Genomic DNA, 25,808 nt, shown 5'->3' with positions numbered 1-25,808 from the left:
ATAAGTAGAAATAAAATGTATACAGGTTAGAATGAAAGAAATAAAACTGTCATTATTTTCAAATTACATGATATTATATGTAGAAAATCCAAAAGGATCTATATGTAAACTATTAGAATTAATTATTAAATTCAACAAGGTCTCTAATATCAACAAACAATTATCAAATGAAGTAAAACAAGTCTTTAGTTCAAAAAGCTAGCAATAAATCTAACAAAAGTTATGCAAATCTTCTGTACAGGAAACTGTAAAACATTTGAGAGAAACTGAAAAATTAAGTGAATGGAACAATATACCATATTCATGGATCGAAAAGCTAGAGTTGTTGCTTCTTTTCAAAATGTTTTATATAGATTTAGTGAAATTGTAATCAGGGTCCCAGCAGCAGTTTTTGTAGAAACTGACAAGCCAATTCTATTATTTTATATCGAAATGTTAAGGTCTAGGGATTGCTAAAACAGATTTGAAAAAGAAGCAAAAAGTTGGAAAGCAAACACAACTAGATATCAAGACTTATTGTTACCAAGTCCAAGCTTGTCCTGCTTGTTGCATGACAGGCCAATAAATAGAGAGACAAGTTGTTGGGACAAGGACTAGGAACTTTATTTGGAAAGACAGCAATCGGGGAAGATAGTGGACTCGTGTCCCAAAGGACCATATTCCCCAAGTTAGTGTTCAGGCTTCTTTTGTACTAAAAGGGGAAGGGTTAAAGTCCTGGTTCCAGCCAGGACGTATTCATTTCTTCCTTCCTGCAGCCATTCACAGGTGGGCCTGGTCGGGATGTTTCCTGTGAGCTAAACAAAGGTATTTTAGCTTAATGCTCATTACCTTGGAGGCAAGGTTCCCAGAGGTGAGACGTTGTGTATAATTTAAGCTTATAGGCAGCATCCTTTCAGTGATGAACCTGTAATAGAGTACACACGTGATTCCCTCTTACATAATCATAAGGTGACAGTAAGACAGTGCACTATTTTAGCATGAACATGCAGATAGACCAATGGACCAGAGCAGAGTCCGGAAATAGACCTACATTGGAAGGACACACGATGAATGACAAAGGTGGCACGTAACAACGGGGAAAGGATTTTTTTTGAATAAGTAATGTTGGGTCAATGGGATACCCATTTGAATATCCCCAAAATAATAATTTCAGCTTTTATCGTTCATAGAAAGCAGGTGGACTGCAGATCAAAATGTGAAAGATAAAATAATAAGGCGTGTAGAATATAACATTAGAGAATGTCTGCATGACTTCAAGTTGAAGAGCTGCAAAGGAAAAGGTTTATAAATTGGACTATATTAACATTCATGACTTCTGTTCACCAAAATACACCATTAAAAGAATGAAAAGAGGATGTCTGCAGCATTTAAAATAAAAGTTCACATCAAGACTATATAAAGGACTCCTACAGATCAGTGTGGAAAGGACAGACACCCAGTAGAAAAATTGGCAAAAGATCTGAATGAGCACTTCACAAATGAGATTATTCAAATACCATAATAAACATATGAAAAGGTGCTAAACCTTATTAACCACCAGGGAAATTCAAATGGAAACCGTAATGAGATCCCAGCTCACAACTACCGGAAGAGTTCGCACAGAACGACTCAGGGAAGGTGTAAAGCCACAGGCTGGTGGGAGTGTCAGTGTGATCAGCCACCAGGACAGCTGTCTGTCACACATCGAGCCTGTCACACATGTTACCCTGTGGCCCAGCAATCCTACTCCTGGGTTTGTCTGCCCCGTCCCTCAGATACATAACAGTTAAAAACAGAAACAACCCAAATGCCCCTCAATAGAACAGACTAAGTGTAGTATATTCATACAACAGAATCCTCTCCAGCAAGGAAAGTCTGCTGTGTGCAATCACATAACCACAACGTTGAGCAAAATAAGCCAGAAACAGAGGAACACATACTGTTTAAATTTTTACATAAAGGTTAAAAACAGGCCAGAGTAACTCAAGGTATTAGAAGTGAGGTAGTGTTGACTTTTGGAAAGAAGGGGTCACATGGGGACTCTGGGGTTTCATGCTGTTTTGTCTTCATCCGGGTGGAATGACATGGGGTGAATTCCGCTTGTGCAAGTGCACTGGGCTGTACCCACACGGCTGGTGCATATTTTGGTGTGTCTGTTATATGTCAACCAAAGGTTATTTTTAAAAAGGAAGAGGTGCACTTTGGGGTCCCTATATCACCCCCAAATATGGTGTCATTTAAATGTTTACTTTTAAGAAATTTTAAGAAATTCATGCTTTAACATCCAGCCTCCCCACCACACACACACACACACATATTTGCAGATGATCTCATTAAAAATACAAGTACATGCCTGGATTTGACACCCTCTGTGAAGGTAATGCCAAGAACAGCACTGCTCCTCCCAGCAATCAGAGCCGCTGGTCGTCAGCAACAGCCCTGGAGAAACTACCTTACTTCCGGCTCGCAGTGGCTGACAGGCACACCATTTTTGTTCCCATTTCAATGCTGAGGAAACAGGAGGGTCAGTGACCCCTCCCGGTCCTGGCACAGACTGAGGCCTGGCGGTTGAACCCCTCCTCGGTGCTTTTTCTTGAAGGCCCATGGCCTCTCCCTGGGAATCAGGAGGCTTATCCAGGCCGGCCCTTCCCAGGAATGATATTTACTTATATAGCAGATAACAGGATGCAGCCTTTGGGGCCGTTCCTCGGTGTACAACACGGCAGAGGGGACACTGGCCACTCTGAACAGGGGACTGGCCTCTCCACCAGTCCCAGCTGCCCCTTTGGGGTTTCCTTCTCATTTTTCTTTTGTGCCACCTGGGAGAATCTGAAGGGTCCCACCCACGATTGTGAGCCTGAAGGTCTTTGCGAGGCCCCTGGGCAGACTTTTTTTCATCTCTCAGACTTCAACTCACGCCTCCTCCTATCACATCTTAAACCTCTGAACAGAATAAACCCACATTCCTTTTAGGTGAGATAGCAAGTTCCAAATGTGAAAACAGCTTGCAAAAAAAATGTGCTAGAATAGTTTGAAAATGGTTTGTACTTGAAGGAATGCAGGGAGGGTGAGGTTTTCAAAACTGATCTTTGCTTTGAGAGAAGAGTTGCTTTCAGTTGCTTTCAGAAATTTCTCTGCTCAATCCTTGGCAGATGTACTTTTTTTGTTCTTATGGGAGGAAAAGTCACTAAAGGGAGGAAGGGGAAAGCCCTCCCTTCCCTTCCTCTGATCCCCATCCTGCATACCTCCTGGGTCTAGCCCAGATGCAACCTTCATTTTAATCTGGGTCCCTGCTCCAGCCCCCAACCTCACTCCTCCCTCTGAACCCCTCACTGTCTGTGTATTTCCTTTGAAACAAGGTTTTCTATTGCATCTGCTTATCTTCCAAAGAAGATTGTGAGCTATGAGAGTACTTAACAAAGATTAAATGGACACTTAGCACCAGAAGCATTTGGTAACTAAATTAATGTTTATATGTATAACTGCACGCATTTCAGACGAGAAATTTTTAAAATTCTAATTAGGATGCCTTTGGCTGCAAGAAACAGAAAATTCTGATTTCAATGTCCTTCTCAGTTAGAAATGTATGATCTCATGTGACAAGATGACCCAAGGTGAGACAGGTCCATGTTTAGCTAATCTGGCAACTCAACAATATCTTTGGGGACCAGAGACCTTCCTCTTTCTACTCTGCTACCTTCTACAGGTTGGCTTTGTCCCCATGGGCAACTGCCCTCATGGTGGCAAAATGGCTGCACAGTTCCAGGCATCTCGTCCAAAACAACAACGTCCAGAAGAAAAAGGACTGTCTTTTCCTTGTGCATTTTTTAGTTGTGCAAAATCTCTCTCAGAACCACACACACACACACACACACACACACACACACACACACACACGAAAACTGACTCTCACATCCCCTTGGCCAGGAATTGCCCATTCTGAAACTATCAGCAAGGGGAATGGATGGTTGTAGACGGTTTATAGTCTAGAGTTTAGGATTTGCCCTGAGCTGAGGATAGGATCACCTTCCCAGTGGGAGAGACCCAAACAGAGCTGGGGCTCTGTTAGCAAAGAAAATGAGGGACCATTCGGGATAAGGCAAAGCAATGTCTGCCACACTGGGATAGCGGTTTCTCCAGAGAAGAAGTGCAAATGGGCAATAAGCACAGGAAAGATGCTCCACACTATTAGTCATCAGGGAAACGCAAATCAAACCACAATGAGATACTACTTTATACCCATTAGGGTAGTTATAATAAAAAAGAAAAAAGGTAAAGTGAGGAGGTAGAGAAATGGAAACCTTTGTTTATTGCTGGTAGGAATGTAAAATGGTCCAAATGCTGTGGAAAACAGCTTGGTGGTTTCTCAAAAGGTTCCACATAGAATTATCCTAAGAGCCAGCAATTCAACTCCAAGGTATATATGCAAAAGAGTGGAAATCAGGGACTCAAACAGATATTTGCACACCAGTGTTCACAGGAGCATTATTCACATAAGCCAAAAGGTGGAAATGACCCATGTGCCCACAGCCAGGTGAGCAGATAAACAAAACGCAGTATCTGTGAGATAATAGAAAATATATATTGGTCTCTGCCCTCCAGTTTCCAACACAGAGCTCCTAAAATCCTTATGATTTTCTAAGTGATAATAAGAGCATCAGAAGTGGCTTTTTTTCTAATGAGGCAACTCTGGGTGGGCATCTGGCTGGCTCCCGGATGGGGGCTGGTCACCAGAAAGATGAAGCCATGATTAGAAGCTTGGATTTTTCAGCCACTTCATCCCTACCCTCCGTCCTCCAGAGAGGAGGGAGGGGCTGGGAATGGAGTTAATAATTGCTCATACCTACAAGAGGCAGCCTCCATGAATCCCAGCAGTAGGGGTTTGGAGAGCTTCCAGATTGGTGAGCACATCCACACGGGTGTGATGCACCCCAACTCCAAGGGGACAGAAGCTCCTGTGCTCAGGACCCTTCCAGACCTCACTCTACGCATCACTTCATCTGGTTATTCATCTGTATCCTTCATCATGTCCTTTAATAAACTGGCAAACATAAGTTAATGTTCCCTTGTTTCTCTCTAGCAAATTAATCAAACCAGAGGAGGTTTTCATGGAAACTTCCAGTTTGTAGGCAGGTTGGACAGAAGTGGTGGGTCACCCGGGAACCTAGTATTTACAATTGGCATCTGAAATGGGGGGCAGTCTTGTGGGACTGAGCCCAGTACCTGTGGGATCTGACACTATCTCCAAGTAGATAGTGTCAGAATTGAGTTAAATTGTAGGACACCCAGCTGGTGTCACAGAGAGTTGCTTGGTGTGGGGAAAACCCCTACGCATTTGGTGACCAGAAGGGGAGTGTTCTGTGGGAAAGTAAAGGAGAAACACACAGGGAGAGGAAAGACTGTAGATTTTATACACACACACACACACACACACACACACACACACACACACGACAGGAAATAAAGAGCTACCAAGAATGCTTTATGTACTTTAAATTATTATAAGAAATAGTTATTTTTCAATTTCCATTTATCTTTTTCCCATTTATTATGTTTTATTTAGTAAACATTTTCAGTTTCTTCCATTCCCTTAGTTGCAACACGTTTACAGTTTTGACTTTGCCTTGTTCCAGTTAAAGGCATGATGGACAGCTCCTCCTTCCTCCCCCTCCCCTCCCCCTCCATCCTTCCTTCTCCCTCCCTCCCTCCCTTCCTCCCTTCCTTTCCTTCTTTCACCTGTGTGTCCCCTGCCCACAGGTCTCCGACCTTTGGACCAGAGCTGTCAAGTCTTGACTCTTTTGGGCTCCATGGTCCCAGCGTCTGATTAGCTTGACGTGACCCGGACCCAGCTTGCTGAGCAGAGGGGAGGGCACCTCTCAACACTCCTCAGCACAGTGCATGGAGGGGGGCTGGGGGTGGCAGGAGGCGGTGGGGGGTGCTGGCTGTGCCCCTCGAGCTTTCCCTGCGATCCCTTTGCCCCAAAGCCCCGCGGCTTCTGCTCCGTCCTGTCAGAAGCTAAGGGGCAACTCAGAGTGGACCTCACTGTGCTCGGTTTCCTATCTTGGCCTCAGGTTGAAACACTTTTCCTGCCCTCGCCTTTTCCTAAACTCTTCCCCATCTCTGGGGGCCAATCCCACACTTTTAGTGATCCCAGGAGGAGTGGGCTGTAATCGGTGGATACTAAAAAAAAAAAAAATTCTGAGAAGAAAAGATAGAAGCAAATTCACATATACCAAAGTATCAAATTTAGGGAGGGATTTCTGTCCATTCGTGTCTCTTAGCTTACAGAGCAGGTGAATGCAAAGAGCCAGCATCCACCAGAGACTCACTCTGTAGGCAGACGAAATAGACTCCCAGCCCAAAGGCAGGGAGGCCGGTCTGTGTGGACGGAGGGAGCCAGGAGCAAAGGAGGTCTCAGTATAGTCAAAGAGCTCGTACCCCCTTCAGTGGGAGGGGCGAGGCAGCAGGAGACACCGGCCCCGCCGCCTGTCGGTGGCATCACTTGGCCCCTCCAGTAAACACAGCTGTAAAGGGGTCCTCGGTACTGACGATGACCTCGCAGCACGGGGTCCAGTCTGTGCCCTTCTCCCAGCCTCGGTCACGGATCCCTTCTCTGAGTGCAGGAACACATCCTGGGCCGTGCACTCCTTGGGGATCACTGCGCCGACTCACGTATAATGGACCAGAAACGCATTCTCCCAGGTCTATTACTTACATGGAAGCAGCTCTGGGAACTTCCCCAACCCCAGAAGGCAGTGATTTCTTAGTTCCCACAGCCCAGGTGGACCTAATCAGAGCCCCCAGCCCATCCCCGGGGGCACAGGGGCACAAGCAGTTGGAAAGCTGAACTGGTGCAGGCCTTCGGGACCGGGAACACAGGACACAGAACCCAGACTCCGCAGCACGTCCTCGGCCTCCCGGCTGCGCGTTTGGGGAGAATCCGTAAAGGTCACCTGCACACCACTTGAGCAGATCTCCAGCTTCCAGAAGGGGAGAGTTCTCGGAGGTCCTGAGACCAGCACCCAAGAGGTGTTAGGGATCAACTGGGCTGCCCTCCAAGTGGTCCCAAGGGGATGTGCTCCCACTTGTGCGAATTTCCCCCTCCACTTCCACAGCGGGGAGAGATGCTGAGTCCTGGGGAAGGGGGGGTGGAAACTGCTGCCCACTGCCTATTAGCACCTAGGAGGGGGCCAGGCTCTTTCCCTGGAGAGGGGCTCAGCTCTGGCCCAGCTACATCCCAGCTCTGTGACCCTAGCAAGCTCCTGAAACTTGTGGAGCGTTGGCCGCTCATTCATAAAACGAGGAAAATCATGTCTCCCTTTATTCAGTTATCATGAAGATTAAATAAGGTTATGCATTTGAAGCAGTCAGCATACCCTGGCCATGGTGAGCAGCTCAGTAAATAACAGCTGTTGGTAGTGGTACCGACACAAAACCCCTAAAACGTGGAAGAGTCTCAGAAGTGAAGAATCTTGGAAGGGAATAAACCCCAGGGGTCGCTAGTCCGTCCTCAGCCGAAGTCCCTGCTCCTGCCCACTCTGCCCAGCTCAGGCCTCTGCCTTCCGAGCAGCCGTGTCTCCCACACCCTGGGAATAAGACCGCAGGCTTGGGCGAGCTTGATGAGGCTCAGAATGTAACCCTTCTGCAGGCAGGCTGAGTCCAGGGACACTATTTGCCACTTAAAGTTCATCTTGTATTGTTCAGCTTCACGTGTGTCTTGTGTCTCCAACTACAGTTAAGCTCTGGAGGTAGGAACTAGGCTTGTGCTGCATACGGGGCCCCCCCACTCCGATCCTGAGCTGACTTGTCTTTACTAAGCCTTGCTGTTAGCTTGGAAAACGATTTTGCACTTCACTGGAGCTTAACAAATGATAAAATATATATAGAAATGGGCTTCCCTGGCGGCGCAGTGGTTGGGAGTCCGCCTGCCGATGCAGGGGACGCGGGTTCGTGCCCCGGTCCGGGAGGATCCCACATGCCGCGGAGCAGCTGGGCCTGTGAGCCACGGCCGCCGAGCCTGCGCGTCCGCAACGGGAGAGGCCACAGCAGTGAGAGGCCCGCGTAACGCAAAAAAAAAAGAAATGTATTTTCTCTGTCATAGGTAGTCTTCCGGTTCTGAGAAACTTCTTCCTGTTGAGATAAAGGGGAAAGGTTAGAGACAATCTCCTGATTATCTGGCAACCCTAGATCTTGAGGCAACTGCGGCAATTCTAGAACTGCTACAGAGGTGGGATGGAGAGTCACCAATCTGATTGGGAAAGGACATCAAGGGGAATAAAGTGTGCAGTCCTTAGCGTCTGGCGGAGAGGAACGAGGACACTTGCTTACACACAACGCACTTGCTGTTATCACCTCTACTTGACCCTACTTGGTACTATTACAATTTAAAAAGATCAGAATGCAAGAGCAAAGGTCAAACACCCTCTAGGAGCTTCCACGGGGCGTCTGGAGGGAACAATTGTTCTTACAAACACTTCCAATCTCCTTTATGCTGAGACTGGCCTATATGCGGGCACCAGAGCAGATAGCACAAGAGAAAGAGGCTTTTCTCCCAGAGGCACAGCTGGGTTGTCTCCACCTCAGCCCCCAAGTTCACTCACACAGCGGGGCAGTCTTACACAAGCAACTGAAAACAAAGAATTTTAGGCAGCCCTTGTTTTTACTTATGTCATTTTCATCGTGACCGTGGTGGTTTTGAAGGTATCCATTCCACATTTCTGGGCTTCGCTATTTGTTTTCCCTGGATTCCCTCAGAGTTTCAGCAATAATTAATGACTCCATTAACATGTTCAGTACCTCTTACCATTATTTATTAATTCAGCTGTAGAGGTAAAGGGCCTGTCCTGGGGGGAAGTGGTGGCAGGGTCCCCGATGGGGGCAATTTCTCTGCCTCCCCAGTGTCTTTCTCAAAAAGCCTCATGTCAGGCTTTGGGAACTGTGGCTGGGAAGAAATAGAGGCCTTGCTTCACTTCATCTTGGCCTGTACTCCAGAAAGACACTGTGAAATTTTCAAATGATGGATTTTCACCATGTTGCAAAATAGGAGCTGCTGAAGTGGGACAAGACGGTCTTCTCTGAAAACCAAAACCTGTGAAAGCAGCCGTGCGCGTCGTCAGGAAAATCACCACTGACGCAGTGAATTCCACTTCTCGGACAGCTGTCAATGAGCCCAGGCCTTCGAATCAATTAACAAAAGCAACTGCTTTCTAAGAAAATCATCCAGACTGTGGAGGCTCCGGCCCTGCTTCCCAAAGCCTGTCTGTGTGTTGAACGCCTTCAGCCACTGACCTGAGCATTTCCCTTGGGCTTCTGTCCCAACTGTCCAGCGGGGATGTCATAGGATCTCACTAATTACACCCCCTTCCCTCCTCCAGGTGCACAAAGCCGCAGGGCACCAACGGCACCTATTTTTCTAGCCCAATTGGCGGTGCTCAGCACAGTGTTTTATATTCCCCGAGGTGCTTAGAGCACGCCCCACTTTATGGGACCAGTCCCCAGCATTCACCTGGGCTCTTCCATTCTCAGTTCTTTGGAGTCTCTGGACCACGTTTTGGCATCTCATCATCACCTCCAGGTAGAGGGAAGTGGAGGAGGAGCCCTGGAAGGAGGAAGGGCCCTGGAAGGGGGTCTCAGCAGAGCCACAGACCAGCACCCAGTGAGCCCAGAGCTGCGACACCTCCACTCCATTCAGAGACAGATCTCTAGTTTTCTGACCAAAAATAATGAGGAAATGGGATCCCTGGAGGGAAACGTGTCCTCCAATAAAAGGAAACCGTTGTCTGCATGAGGCTCTGGAGTCTGCCTGCCCTGGGCTGGCATTCTGGTTCGGCCATGGCAGCCAATGCCCTAAAGTCACCAGGCAGAGGCTTCCTCTTCTTGGAGACTGAGGTAGCGAGGGTTCTGACCTCACAAGGGTTTCTGGGAGGAGCAAATGAAGCAATGCTTGGGAAACACTTAGCAGCAGACAGAAAGCATCAGTAAGTAATACCCGAGGATTTTCAGTCATTCATTCTAATTACGCTTTCCCGTGTTAGTTGGCGTTTCCTGCACAATTTCTGTGTCCTTGTCCCTACTGGTTAGTAGGGGATCAGTGCACACTGAACACATGTGCGCATCACCCAGATAGGTGCGAACGTGACGGAAACCAGTCAGGGAGGAGATGGTCACCACCCTCCCAGCAAGGTCTGAAAACCACACAAATGGAGTTGAAAACAAACAGCACCAGTCCTAAGCCAATCTCGCCTCCAGAAAGGTTTCTTCCTCGACTCCTAACATTTTGCGTTCAGTCCAACACAGCCTCCGCGCACTGGCTCTTGAGTAGGAACCAAGTCACTGACTTACCGGAATCTCCTCTTCCAACACAGGCCACTGAGCGCTGCAACGTCCCGCCCGGGAGCAGTCAGTACAGTGTTCGCCTGCGGCCAGCACCACCTTTGGGGCAGCAGGGAAGTGAGAATCCCTGCGGAGGGCCGGTTCCCAACATTCACCCTGCCCTGCTCAGCTCCCAGAAGTTTGTTCTCTCCGCTGCTCAGAGCGGGTCACCTGGGCTCCACTTCGAGCTGTTCCCCAGCCTCCCCACTTCCATGCAGCCAGAAGACGCCGAGTGCCCAGGATGGGTTGCGGAGGGGAGCGCCAGCCTGGCGTGTGTGTAACAGGAGTACAGGGAAGCTGCAAGTCTGGGCCGTGAGGAGATGCAAGCTGACGAGGTGGAAGCCGTGTCTGCTCCCTGCCTGGGTGCGACCGAACCTTCTAGAACCCCCATGCCCCGCACCCCATACACGAGGGGGCTGTGATTTGCCTGTGTGAGTGTCATAAAACCTTAAAACGTTCCGAGGAATGATGCCTGATACACAGCAGAGGCTTAATCGTGTTGCTGTTTTCGTTACTCTTTTTCCAATAATTTGATCCAACACAAGCCAAGAATGAGGGAGATGTACAGACAGATAGACTAGCTTCTCAACTAGGTTTGCTGTGCAGATAAGCAAGGCAGGTGGGAGAGGGATTACAAACCATGTGTGGCTCCTTGGAATCTGCCCAGGATTCCCTCCCAGTTTGTTAGGACAGAAAGGAAGGGACCCTGCAGCTTAGAAGCAGAGCAAATGTAAGGACCTGGGGGGTTTGGGAATTAGGTATGAAATGCCTGGGATATGGCTCCTTCTCCCAGGGGTTGTGTACAGTCATTTGCGGTTTTGAGGCTGGGATAACTGCCATGTCCTGGGCTTTGGCCTCAGTCTTTGGCTTTTGACTACAAACCACACCGAGCGGGGCCAGGCAGCAGGCAGCTCTTCTCTGCCTTGGGAGCCAAGACGGGGCCCCTGGGGTGGGTGTGCCCTAGTGGGGTCCCCACTGCTCCTGAGGACACCAGCTGCAGGGAGGCCCCATTCAGAGGAAAGGGGGACACAGATGATCACCCCTCCAGAGGTGATGTGGGGTAGAGAGAGGGCTTGGGGTTGGACAGATCTGAGTTCCAGCCGTGGAAATCCCTCCTTAGCACTCAGACATTTCTCTGACCCTCGGTTTCCTCCTTTATGGTGGTAGTAATAACGCCTGCCTCAGGGTCATCGAGAGAACAAGTAAACCCAGTGCAGAGGAGGGGCCTGGAGCAGAGGAAGGGTGGGGCGAGCATGCAGCACAGCACCTGTCCCCCACCCCCATCAGGGATGGTGAGCCTGCTGGGCCAGCGGTGACCTTTCCAAGATGGCACACCTAGCAAGTGGTGCAGCTCAGAGAACAGCCCACAGCATCAGGCATCCGTGGTCTTCCGACAGACGACGTATACTCCCCTCCCCTCCCCAAGACGACGTGTACTGCCCTGAAGGCACCAGCGGGCTGGCAGGATTGGTGCACTCCCTGCCTCACCCACCCCGGCATCACTGCACCATGCTGGATGACCTTCACAATGCAAAATATGTCACCAGGTGGGGCAAGTTGCTGCTGCTACCTGTTCATCCCCAAGGATGCAAAAATTCCAAACATTCTGGCAGGCAAAGACTTGATGGCCATCCCTGAGCAGAGTATGTTTCTAGGAAGGAAAACAGGAACTTCTTGCTGAATATGCTAAATGTCAGAGATGAGCTCTAAATGCAGGGCTAAGTGGTTCAGAAAAAGAGAGGAAGAGTGTGGCCTTAAAGCTACCGTGGGACCAGGGCCACAGCTGGAGGTGGGAACCACCTTGGAGGGCTCTCGGGTTGGCGGGCCTGGAGAGGCGGCTCTGGGTGGTTTCACCTGCTCATTCCACAGGGACTGAGTGAGTGCCTGGCTCCATCCTAGGGGCCAGGAAACATCACTGTGAATGAGGTCGCAGGGCGCCTGGTCTCATGAGACTTACACTCTGGCTTGGGGTGCACAGCATACATCCAACAGGTAAATTAATAAACAAGAAGCTGTTATGCTGTGGGAAATGCTGCATGTGCTGTGCTGGACGGGGTGCCCTTTAGGGTAGGCAGGAGGACTCCCTGGAGGAGCTGACGACTGAGACTAAGCTGGGTCATGAGAAAGCTGAGAGAAAATGGGGTCCTATCTATGCAGCCGGGAAAGATTATACACACTTAAACGCAGAACTCTATACTCTGAGACCTTCACAGCTCTGGAAGAAATTATAATGTATAATTTATAGTTAGTTTGTAAAGTTAACTAGTTTTTAAAAACTTTTTAGTAAATTCCAGGTGAGAGACCAGCATTGCATTCTACAACATTCTGATGCTGAGCTGTCTCCTAAAATGTGTACACAACCGGGCGGCCCCCAAAAGATCCTTCTGTGGACGCAGTGAGTGTCAGTGGGTGTGAAGGACCCTGTGGACCATGCACGTGGAGAGGCCAGGTTAAAGAAAGTCACTCCAAGTCAGGGATCATTTGGTTACAAGAAACAGGAACCCACTTGAGGAAGCTCAAATAAAGACTAATTTAATTTGAACAGTCAGGGTGTCATACGGACCCCAATGTGGGCGAGATCTAGGAACTGAAAGGCCTACAGAGCCGAGAACTCCCCTCTCAGAGGCCACGTGGGTATTGTTTTTTTTTTTTAATGTAATATGTTTACCATGCTAGTCACCTGTAGGGTTGCTTTTCATAAATTTTTATTGCGGTAAAATCTATATAACACAAACTTTGTCATTTGACCATTTAAAATTCCAGCACCCCTGCCATGTCGGGCTCTGATGTTTGTCCCATCTCTTCAAATTATGTGTTTGCCTATTGGTATCCCTTCAGTTTTTCTTGACACCCAGACATGATGTGGCACTGCTGTAAGGGGGTCTTTAGTGATGCCATGAGGTGCGGGAGGGAAGGCATTCCACTGTCCTGATTCGTTCTCTGTCTTTTAGTGAGTATGTGCCCCTGGGCCATGAATTTCACAAGGGCTGTTCAGTGTTTTTCTCCTTTCTTGGCTGGAGCAGGGTGGCTAGAGCTGGCTGCAGTTGGATATTCCCCTTTCCCGGGTCAGTTAGGCTCTAGTTAACTAGTTTCCCCTGAAGGCAGGCCTTCATATATTTCAAAATGGTCCCTTTTCCCCTCTCCCTGCTAGAAGCCGAAGGGGATTTTCCCTGAGAACCTGGTCAAGTTCAGGTCTATGAGTTATTTTGAGTTAATTGTTTTAAATTGTGTGCGGTAAAGGTCCAAATGCATTCTTTTGCATTTCTCAGCAGCATTTGTTGAAAAGACTTCCCTTTCCCCGTTGAATGATTTTGGCATTTGTCAATGATCAGTCGACCATATATATGAGAGTTTATTTCTGGGCTCTGTCATTAGGTAGTCTTCCATTGGTCTTTATGTCTGTCTTTGTGCCAGCAGTACACTGTTTCGATTACTATAGCTTTTGTAATAAGTTTTGAAATCAGATGGTGTGAGACTTTGTTCTTATTTTTCAGGATTGTTTTGACTATTTGGGGTCTCTATCAATTTATTATGTTACTTTGCATGTGCGATGTGTTCCTGTTTCTTGGACGTCTTGTAATTTTTTGTTGAAACCCAGACCTTTGAATCTTATAAAGTGGTAAATCTGGAAATCAGATTGTCTCCCTTCCCTAGGGTTTGCTGGATTTATTTTCCCATGTGAAAGCTACAGTGGTCTATTTGTTTGGTGACTTTCCCTAACTCGTTTTGCAGAGACTGAATTCCTTGTCATGTGTGGCCACTGAAGTCTCTGTTCTTTAGTTTTATGCAGTTAGTGTTTTCACAGAGATTTCCTTAAGTGCTAGGAGCTAAAAAACCAAAACCAAAACCAAAGAAACACAAAAATCACTTCTCCTAGTCTTTTCCAGGTGGCTCTGTGCCAGGTCACTCCTTCAACACCGAGCCAGGCTTGCACGGAGCCTAGAGATCAGCCCCAAGTTAGGCTTAGGGTCTTTTCATGTCCTGTCCTTCTGGCCCCAGGCATATGCATAGGCTCCAGGGTCTTAATTTTAATCCATTTAAAAGTCCTGATTTCCTCAAGAAACTCTCAAGCTTTTGCTCCCGGGTCTTAGGCACTCTGTGGATGTGTTAGACAGTCTGTTTATGTTTCCATCATAATCTTTTGCCCCAGGTATCTGTGGGTTGATAGTTCATCTTGTGGTGTCCTCAAGCAATACCTGTTGCTTTCCTGGCCTGAGTTGTGAGTCAGGCAAAACAGACATTGTTTCCCTTGTGTCAGTTCTCCAGGTAGCGCCTGGATAAGTTAGAACAGACACCCACAATAATCAGCAAGGGTCCCACACTGGTAACGTGGCTGCCATCTTTGAGACCCCTGCCGAGCAGGGGAGGTAGGACTAAGACAAGGGAAACGCTGCTGATCCTTCCTACCATGTTGAAGCCGTCTTCTTTTTTTTTGATTCAGCATGTGCTTGGTTGCCGTAAACTTTATCTATTTTCTAGAGTCCTGACAAAGTTGGGTCTGGCTGTTTCTGCTCATTTTTTGTTTGTTTGTTTGAATTTAATTAATTAATTAATTGATTTTTATACAATTTTTAAAGGTTACTATCCAATTTACAGTTATTACAAAATATTGGCTATATTGCCCGTGTTGTACAATACGTCCTTGAGCCTATATTACACTCAATAGTTTGTACTTCCCACTCCCCAGCCCCTATATTGCCTTTCCCTGATTCCCTCTCCCCACTGGTAACCACTAGTTTGTCCTCTATATCTGTGAGTCTGCTTCTTTTTGGTTATATTCACTCGTTTGTTTTAGTTTTTAGATTCCACATGTAAAGGATATCATACAGTATTTGTCTTTCTCTTTTTGACTTATTTCACTTAGCATAATGCCCTCTAAGACTTCTTTTTTAAGGCTGAGTGATATTCCATTGTACTTATACACCACATCTTTATCCATTCATCTGTGATGGACACTAGGTTGTTTCTTGGCTATTATAGTGCTGCTATGAACATTGTGGTGCATATATCTTTTCGAATTAGTATTTTTGTTTTTTTCGGATATATACCCAGGAATGGAATTGCTGGGTCATATGGTAGTTCTATTTTTAGTTTCTTGAGAAACCTCCATACTGTTCTCCATAGTGGCTGCACCAATTTACATTCCCACCAACAGTGTAGGAAGGTTCCCTTTTCCCCACACCCTTCCCCACACACTTGCCAACATTTGTTATTTGTGTTCTTTTTGACGATAGCCATTCTGACAGGTGTGAGGTAATAGCTCACTGTGGTTTTTTTGTTTGTTTGTTTTTTATTTTAGTTTATTTTTTTTGGCTGTGCTGGGTCTTTGTTGCTGTGCGTTGGCTTTCTCTAGTTGCGGCGAGTGGGGGCTACTCTTCATTGCGCTGAGCGGGCTTCTTACTGCAGTGGCTTCTCTTGTCAAAGAGCTCTAGGCACGTGGGCTTCAGTAGTTGTGGCATGTGGGCTCAGTAGTTGTGGCTCATGGGCTCTAGAGTGCGAGCTCAGTAGTTGTGGTGCATGGGCTTAGTTGCCCTGCGACATGTGGCATCTTCCTGGACCAGGGATAGAACCCGTGTCCCCTTCACTGGCAGGTGGATTCTTAACCACTGGACCACCAGGGAAGTCCTTACTGTGGTTTTGACTTGTATTTCCCTGATGATTAGCATTGTTGAGCATCTTTTCATATGCCTGTTGGCCACCTGCATTTCCTCTTCGGAAAAATGTCTATTGAGTTCTGCCCATTTTTAAATCAGGTTGTTTGTTTTCCTGAGCTGTTTATATATGTTGGATATTAATCTCTTATTGGTCATGTCACTTGCAAATATTTTCTCCCATTCGGTAGGCTGTCTTTTCATTTTGTCAATGGTTTTCTTTGCTGTGCAAAAACGTTTAAGTTTAATTAGGTCCCATTTATTTATTTTTGTTTTTACTTCCTTTACTTTAAGAGGCAGATCCAAAAAAAATATTGCAATTTATGCCAAAGAGAGCTCTGCCTATGTTTTCCTCTAGGAGTTTTTTGATGTTTCTGTGCTGGTTCAAGAGCTTGGGGCTGCCGACTCCACCATTTTGTGCAGTCACGGTCCCCTGGTGGTTTTTTGCCTTATATTTTTCTCTGCAAATCAATCCCATTCGCCTCTTCTCCCTAAAGACCAGTTCTCTTTTCTTGCTCGTTGTTGCAAATAGCTCCAAAATGTCCACGACATGGTGGCCTCAATACCCAGGGCTGGGTCACATCATGGTCCAGCACCCTAACTGACTAGGTCCAGTTTTCTAAGTCCCAAAAACCAAGAGTCAGGACATTGAACCTGATTGGCTCAGCTCAAGTGTCTTGGACCAATCAGCTGTGGGAGGAGGGAGCCCCACAACCCACTTCCTACTCAGCAGGGGAAGAGGGAGGGGTTCTCTTGGAAGAGGGCTAGGTTGGTTCCCTAAAAATCGTCCCGGGGCAGGAAGAAGTGTTGAGTATCTCAGTACAACCATGAAACACAACCCTTCCCTGCACGGCTTCCAAGAGGAGCACAGTAAGATGACCCAGTCATACTTAACCATGAAACCATTTTTTTTTCCTCGGAAGAACTTCCAGCTTTAGTGTTTAGTGGAATATAAATTATACGGACATTGCTTTAGGAGTCCAATAAAATGTTGAATTTGAAAAGTGAAGGTTCAGATGGCATCCGTAACCTTCATCCCTGCCCTTCTGGCTGTGTGCCCGAAGGGTGGGTGGGGCCCTGGGCTGGGTGGGCTACAGATGTTCATTTTCTGAGTAAAGGTTGGGCTCCTGAGAGATTGTGACAGGCACCGGTATGCCAAGGAGCACGAAGATTTCTCCACCTCCTTGTTTAACATGTTTAAATCCTTCCCGCTCCAAAAGGAAGGGACACCTATGATACAAGTGAGAGTGATGAATAGAAGCCAGGAGGAGGCCTGGCTCTGGCCTGGGTTTGCCACCTTCCAGCCAAGCAGGGACTACGTTTCTTCACCCAGAAGTAAGGAACTCAGACCCAACAGGTGGTTTCCAGGGGCTTTGTTTCTTTGTTTTTTCAATTTTTGCTTTAAAAGCAGAAACTTGTCTTTAAGATAAACTATATGCAGAGCCCCAGTATATTAAAAAATGACAGAAGCAGAACTGGCCTGGTGGAGTGGGTGGGGGGGACCCAGAAGCTGGTCACCAGAGGTTCCTGTGGGCTGAGTGTTCCCTGACCTTCATGGGGCTGTCCTTTCACATGACCACCTGGCTCCCTGTGTCATGAGCTCTCCCAGGGCCACGTGGTCTTATGTCCCCAGTTAGACCGTAAGGCCTTGCAGGCAGGGCTGCCTTAGAGATTCTTGTTATGTCTGATAGTGGGAGTTGATGATAATTAATAATAATAATAATAATAATAATAATAGTGGGACCACCAGATAAGCATCTGTGACAAGTGCTGCCTTGGCTGTAGGCTGTCCCAGCTTTCTGGATTTCACAGGGTAGTCAGTGATCTGTTTTGCCAAAAATGTGTGTTTAAGAAGACAATTTTCACTGCCTCAGTGAAGCCCCCCTGTTCTTTAAAGAAAGGACTTCTTAACAATAATAAAATAGCTGGTGACGGGGAACCATGGCTCTAGAGCAATTTCACGTCTTTGGCTTTGCTTGGCTGTCTGCCTGTCCTCACTGGCAACGTGACCTTGGGTCTGTGGGCCCGTTCAGGTGTGGCCTCTGGTCTTTGTGCTTCCTGGTTGCGACATGCCTGAGCCAGATTCCAAGGGCAGCGGGCCACGAGGGCTGACCCATCCCTGGCACTGGCCCTGTGACACGTCTGCATTTGGACCAAGGTCCTGCCTGTAAGTCAATGGGACATGCCACCTGGGCCTTGACATCTGGAACAAAGGAGGCCTGAGGTTATTCAAAGTAAACGAAACAGCCCGACCCCCAGAACCACCCATGGAGGCAGAGACAGAAGCAAAGTGATATGGTCTCTGACGTCAGCTGGGGACAGGCAGGGAGACAGGCTGTGAAAGCCAACCCACGATGTTTCCACAGAGGATAAAGCGCTGCAGGAACCCAGAGATGGAGGGCACCCCGCGGTCTGGGGCCGTGGAAGGCGGTGTATGTGTGAGCAGCCTGGGACGCTGCTCCAGGAGAAGCAGTGAGATGGTTCTCAGAGGATGCGGGCAGAGGGGCACGAAAGCCCAACAGTACCAGTAACTTGGGGAGAACGTGTCCATAGCATCCTCCCAACAAGATCATTTTCTTCAAAGTCAAGTGTGGAAAAGACACCACCCATGATTCTGCTGTCCACAGACCCCCACCCCCACCCCCAACTCAGGGCCAAGCCACCGCCAGGAGCCACCATTTGGGGCAGCTCGAGCTTTGCAGTTGGTGGGCCCTGAGTCCAACACGGCATGGAGGCCTGAGGTGGAACCAGGAGACCCAGCTGTGTGGAGAGGCCTTGCAGCCCCCCAGAAGCCTCACCTTGGGGCGGCCCTGAAGAACTCTTGGTCAAGGTGTCTGCATGATATCTGGGGAGAGTCAAGACCCTTGGCTGATTAGGGAGGTTCCTGGGTCGGTAGAATGGATTCCAGGCCGCATCTGAAGCTTCAGGCCCAGGTTCTGGGCTGTGTGGTCCTTCTGCATCAGAGAAGCCCCACGAGATGGGGCAGGGGTAAGGGTCCTGGAGGCCCCTACCCCATCCTCGCTTGGGCTGGGACTTTGGCAGGGCCGACACCCTCCACGCGTGAGCTCCGAAGTCAGTGAAGACTCAGAGTCATGTCCAGTGCGTGGACCCAGGAAGACCCCAGAGAGAGGACGGGTGAGTTTGCGGTGTTGGGAGAGGTGGGGGACGGGGCACAGAGAAAAGAGAGTGGGGCGGGTGCTCCAGGTCGAGTGAGGGGCTAGTATGGAGAAGAGAGTGGATCTCCAGCCTCCTTCTGGAAGAGCCGCCTGTTTTCTCACAAAGGCTGGTAACTCCTGGCAGCAGCCTGTGATGGCCCGACTTCCTCAGCAGGTCTCTCCATGCCCTTCAAGATCAGGTCCGTCTGGGGCCCCAAATGATAAACCCGTGATTGGATCGGCACAAGCAGGCCGGGCAGGATGCCTTCAGAATACGTGGGAGAAGCTGCATGCAGCCAGACAGCTCAGGCCACCAGCACCCGATGAATGAGCACTAAGCGGATGGTGTTTATGTAGAAGGGGGTTGTTGTGGGTTGAATTGTGTCCCCCCCCAAGACAATGAAGTCCTAACCCCCAGTACCTGTGAGCTCGAGGGGGTATTTGAAGATAGAGTCTTCACAGATGATCAAGTTAAGATGATTTCCTATAAGAAGGGGGAATTTATACACACTACTATATATAAAAAATAGATAAACTACAAGGACCGACTCTGTAGAACGGGGAACTATAGTCACCATCTTGTAGTAACTAGTAACGTATAATGGAAAAGTATACATATATATATATAAAACTGAATCATTTTGCTGTACACCTGAAACACTGTAAATCAACTATGCTTCAATTTGAAGAAAGAAGGGGAAATTTGGACACAAAGACAGACTGGCACAGAGAGAAAGCTATTTGAAGATACAGGAAGGAAACCATTCACAGGCCAAGGAAAGCCAGGACCAGTGGAAGCCACAAGATAGGCCTGGGACAGATCTTCCCTCCCGGCCCTCAGAAGGAACCAGTCCTGCCGACACCTTGACCTTGGACTTCCAGCCTCCAGAACTGGGAGACAATAAATTTCTGTTGTTTAAACCACTCTGTGTGTGGTACTTTGTTACAGAAGCCCCACAAAACTAGGGTGTTGGCTTATCGTCTGAAAAAGTCTCCAGGCTGGTGATAAGTATAAGTTATGAAGGTTTAGAAGTAGACTCTGTTCCTGAGATAACTGCCAGGCTTTCCCCCATCAATCCATGTCAGTTCTGTCTACACGGGACACTGCAGTGAGTAATAGGTCCCTCAGTCCACCTTGGCTCTCTTGCAGAGTCTGATGAATCCTTTCCCCAGAAAACTGCCTGCACACACACTCAAAACAGACATGGATAAGTGAAATAAGTCACACAGAGAAAGACACATACGGTATGATATCACTTCTATGTAGAATCTAAAAATACAACAAACTAATGACTATAACATAAAAGAAGCAGACTCAGATATAAAGAATAAACTAGTGGTTACCAGTGGGGGAGAGGGTAATAAGTCTGTCTGACTTACAGGGGTAGCGGATTAAGAGTACAAACTACTATATATGAAATAAACAAGCTACAAGGATATATTGTACAGCCCAGGGAATATAGCCAACATTTTACAATAACTGTGAATGGAAAGTAACCTTTAAATATTGCATAAAGATAAAAAATTAAAAAGAAAAAGCAGACACAGCCTTCCACACAAATCTCAGGGGCTCATATGCCCAGGCACTAGTGCAGAGTTAGGGGAAAAGGAACAGCGATGGCCCGTTGTGTGATGTGCCAGCAAAACTGGACAGAGAAAGCCAGGTTCACTGGGATCTTGAGGACTGCAGGCCTGTCTCGAGGACCCTGGCAATGACCCTTTGTGAGAAGTGATGCGGGAAGAAGTCGCTGGTGATTAAGGATGTGCCCGGAGGGAGTCGGTGCCCATCCTGACTCATCTGCATGCACCCCTGTGACTGGTGCTGTCGGCCCTGCCTTGGTTACATGTCGGAACTGCCCCGCAGGTGCCCGATCTCCTGTGTTCCGTCCCCAGGGGCATGGCGGTGTGAGCAGCTTGGAGACGAAGCTGCCTCCTCTGCTCCTGGGCACGAAGTGCGGCCAGCCCATTGCCCAGGGCTCAGTGGCCTCGATTTCATTTGCTCCAAGGTCAAATGAAAGGCTCTCAACAGACAGGTCCCAGGAAAATGCTCACTGACACCCAACCCTCCAGTAGACCCTCAAACAGTCATGTTACACATGAGACCTAATCAGGAGCATTTTCCCAAGAGAGCGCACTGGGCCGGCCCTGGTCCAGCTCCCGTCCTGTCTCATTTGCAGGTACTCTGCTAGGTTGCAGAAAAGGCAACAGGTATTTGACAGCATTGTTTTAATGGGACCGTGACCACACTGCAACAGCCCACCCTAAATCACTCATTGCCCCTTGTAGCTAAAAAGAGTCCAAAAGAATAAAGACACTCCCTGGCTTGTGTCACATGAATTTCCACAAGGTAACATTCACAGCCCTGCACCTGGGTCCCCCACTCTGCCCCCCTCCTCAGGGTCACCCCACCTGCAGCCCACTCTTCCCCCTCCTCAGGGAAGGGAGGCTGCCAGGAGGAGTCTGCAGGGGCTGAGACGTGACCTGCTACTGTGGCCTTGTAGGTGGTATCCCAGACTCACATCTGACTCCACAATTGACTTGGAGGCTCTCCACAGAATGGGGAAAAGGGACAAAACAGAAACGGAAATCAGTGAGAAGTATGTGGTGACAGACTCTTCATCACGGACACTCATCACCTTTGGCCCACTGGACTGGCTCCGCTGTATCTGATACTGTCTGTTTTCCAATATAATTGGTGCCTTGAAAAAAAAGATTGCAATCAGATGCCCATCATCCCTGTCTTTCTCCCTGTTATGGGCTAAGTTGTGTCCCCCACAAATTTATATGTCAAAGTTCTAACCCTTAGGACCTCCAAATATGACTATATTTGACCATAGGGCCTTTAAAGGGGTAACTAAGTTAAAATGAGGTCATCAGGGTGGGTCCTAATCCAACACAACCAGTGTCTTATAAAAAGAGGAGACTAGGTCACAAACACGCACAGAGGGTGGAGGGTGTGAAGACACGGGAGCAGACGGCCACGGATAAGCCAAGGACAGAGACCCTGGAGGAAACTGACCCTGCCGACGCTGTGGTCGTGGACTTCCAGCCTCCAGAACCTTGGGTTGATGAATGTCTGTTGAAGCCCTGGTCTGCAGTACTTACTTATGGCAGTACTTGGAAATACGTAACATTTGTAAAGAATGGGTAAAACAGTTTAAAAGAAAGTTTTTTACCCATTTTCCTTTGGATCCTACAACACCCGTGTGAGACGTTATGCCCATTTTCCAGGTGGAGGAACTGAGGTGCAGGAAACACCCAGCAGAGCTCCTCCTCTTGCCAGCTCGTTCCTTCCCATCGACTCCCTTTTATGAAAAAACCAAGTCAGTGTAAGGATTCTGGTGCTTGATCTTGACACACATCACCCTACAGACATGGAATGTTTATGGAAATATCCTGCAAGGGCTGGATGCCCGCTGCCTCTTATTCTCACACTTTTGCCTGAATTCTTACTTCTCCCTGCTTGGACACCTGCATCTCTGCTGGGAATCTTCATGATGATGGAACTGAACAGGCAGAACCCATGTCCGTAAGACAGAGTGTTGGAGGTCGAGCCCTGCTCGCTCAGCATGGCCAGGGTGTCAGAGCTGCGTCATACATGGAAATCCAAGTGTGAGGTGGCAGGTGGGAGCATTCAGGGGTCCTGGGGAGCTGTGGGCACCCTAGGAAAAATGGGGCTGCCCAGACTTCAATCTGCAGGTGCACTTACCTGTGTGTCAGAACCTTAAAGACAAACACTGCTTGCCTCATTCCATTCCAGTACTATTCCCCACCACCACCCTGAGTTTTATACATGATTTTTCTTTTTTGCTATTGCTGCATCACAAATACATTTACCAATTGCCTCAGTTTGTCTAGGACTGTGGATTTTACTGAAACTCATAACTTTCGGTGCTCAAACTAGAACAGCCCCCGGCAAACACAGACTGTTGGTCAGCCAAATAACAAATTGCCCTAAAATTTCTTTCTTTTTTTTCTTTATTTTTTTGTACAGAAGGTTATTATTAGTCATCAATTTTGTTTTTTGTTTTTTGTTCTTTTTTTGCGGTACGCGGGCCTCTCGCTGTTGTGACCTCTCCCGTTGCGAAGCACAGGCTCCGGACGTGCAAGCTCAGTGGCCATGGCTCACGGGCCCAGCCGCTCCACGGCATGTGGGATCTTCCCAGACCGGGGCACGAGCCCGTGTCCCCTGCATTGGCAGGTGGACTCATAACCACTGCACCACCAGGGAAGCCCCTAGTCATCAATTTTATACACATTAGTGTATACGTGTCAATCCCAATTGCCCAATTCATCACACCACCATCCCCAACCCCTGCTGCTTTCCCCCCTTGGTGTCCTTACGTTTGTTCTTGACATTGGTGTCTCAACTTCCGCCATGAAAACCGGTTCTTCTGTACGATTTTTCTAGGTTCCACATATATGCGTTAATATACGATATTTGTTTTTCTCTTTCTGACTTACTTCACTCTGCATGATAGTCTCTAGATACATCCACGTCTCAACAACTGACCCAATTTCCTTCCTTTGTATGGCTGAGTAATATTCCATTGTATATATGTACCACATCTTCTTCATCCATTCGTCTGTCGATGGGCATTTAGGTTGCTTCCATGTCCTGGCTATTGTAAATAGTGCTGCAATGAACATTGGGGTGCATGGGTCTTTTGGAATTATGGTTTTCTCTGGGTATATGCCCAGTAATGGGATTGCTGAATCATATGGTAATTCTATTTTTAGTTTTTAAAGGAACCTCAATACTGTTCTCCATAGTGGCTGTATCAATTTACATTCCCACCAACAGTACAAGAGGGTTCCCTTTTCTCCACACCCTCTCCAGCATTTGTTGTTTGTAGATTTTCTGATGATGCCCATTCTAACAGGTGTGAGGTGATACCTCATTGTAGTTTTGATTTGCATTTCTCTAATAATTAGTGATGTTGAGCAGCTTTTCATGTGCTTCTTGGCCATCTGTATGACTTCTTTGGAGAAATGTCTATTTAGGTCTTCTGCTTATTTTTGGATTGGGTTGTTTGTTTTTTGAATATTGAGCTACATGAGCTGTTTATATATTTCGGAGATTAATCCTTTGTCCATTGATTAGTTTGCAAATATTTTCTCCCATTCTGAGGGTTGTCTTTTTGTCTTGTTTATGGTTTCCTTTTCTGTGCAAAAGATTTTAAGTTTCATAAGGTCCCATTTGTTGATTTTTGTTTTTATTTCCATTACTCTAGGAGGTGGATCAAAAAAGATCTTGCTGTGATTTATGTCAAAGAGTGTTCTTCCTATGTTTTCCTCTAAGAGTTTTATAGTGTCTGGTCTTACATTTAGGTCTCTAATCCATTTTGAGTTTATCTTTGTGTATGGTGTTAGGGAGTGTTCTAATTTCATTCTTTTACATGTAGCTGTCCAGTTTTCCCAGCACCACTTATTGAAGAGACTGTCTTTTCTGCATTGTATATCCTTGCCTCCTTTCTCATAGATTAGTTGACCATAGATGGGTGGGTTTATTTCTGGGCTTTCTATCTTGTTCCATTGAACTATGTTTCTGCTTTTGTGCCAGTACCATATTGTCTTGATTACTGTAGCTTTGTAGTATAGTCAGAAGTCAGGGAGTCTGATTCCTCCAGCTCCGTTTTTTTTCCCTCAAGACTGCTTTGGCTATTCGGGGTCATTTGTGTCTCCATACAAATTTTAAGATTGTTTGTTCTAGTTCTGTAAAAGATGCCACTGGTAATTTGATAGGGATTGCATTGAATCTGTAGATTTCTTTGGGTAGTAGAGTCATTTTCACAATATTGATTCTTCCAATCCAAGAACATGGTATATCTCTCCATCTGTTGGTATCATCTTTAATTTCTTTCATCAGTGTCTTATAGTTTTCTGCATACAGATCTTTTGTCTCCCTAGGTAGGTTTATTCCTAGGTATTTTATTCTTTTTGTTGCAGTGGTAAATAGGAGTGTTTCCTTAATTTCTCTTTCAGATTTGCCATCATTAGCGTATAGGAATGTGAGAGATTTCTGTGCATTAATTTTGTATCCTACAACGTTACCAAATTCATTGATTAGCTCTAGTAGTTCTCTGGTGGCATCTTTAGCATTCTCTATGTATAGTATCATGTCATCTGCAAAGAGTGACAGTTTTACTTCTTCTTTTCTAATTTGTATTCCTTTATTTCTTTTTCTTCTCTGATTGCTGTGGCTAAAACTTCCAAAACTATGTTGAATAATAGTGGTGAGAGTGGACATCCTTGTCTTCCTGATCTTAGAGGAAATGCTTTCAGGTTTTCACCATTGAGAATGATGTTTGCTGTGGGTTTGTTGTATATGGCCTTTATTATGTTCAGGTAGGTTCCCTCTATGCCCACTTTCTGGAGAGTTTTTATCATAAATGGGTGTTGAATTTTATCAAAAGCTTTTTGTGCATATACTGAGATGATCATAATGTTTTTGTTCTTCAAGTTGTTAATATGGTGTATCACATTGATTGATTTGTGGATATTGAAGAATCCTTGCATCCCTGGGATAAATCCCACTTGATCATGGTGTATGATCCTTTTCATGTGTTGTTGGATTGTGTTTGCTAGTATTTTGTTGAGGATTTTTACATCTATATTCATCAGTGATATTGGTTAGTAATTTTCTTTTTTT

This window comes from Lipotes vexillifer, unplaced genomic scaffold, assembly GCF_000442215.2.
Source record: "Lipotes vexillifer unplaced genomic scaffold, Lipotes_vexillifer_v1.1 scaffold242, whole genome shotgun sequence".
In the NCBI taxonomy this organism is placed as follows: domain Eukaryota; kingdom Metazoa; phylum Chordata; class Mammalia; order Artiodactyla; family Lipotidae; genus Lipotes; species Lipotes vexillifer.
Note: the sequence above shows the minus strand (reverse complement) of the source record.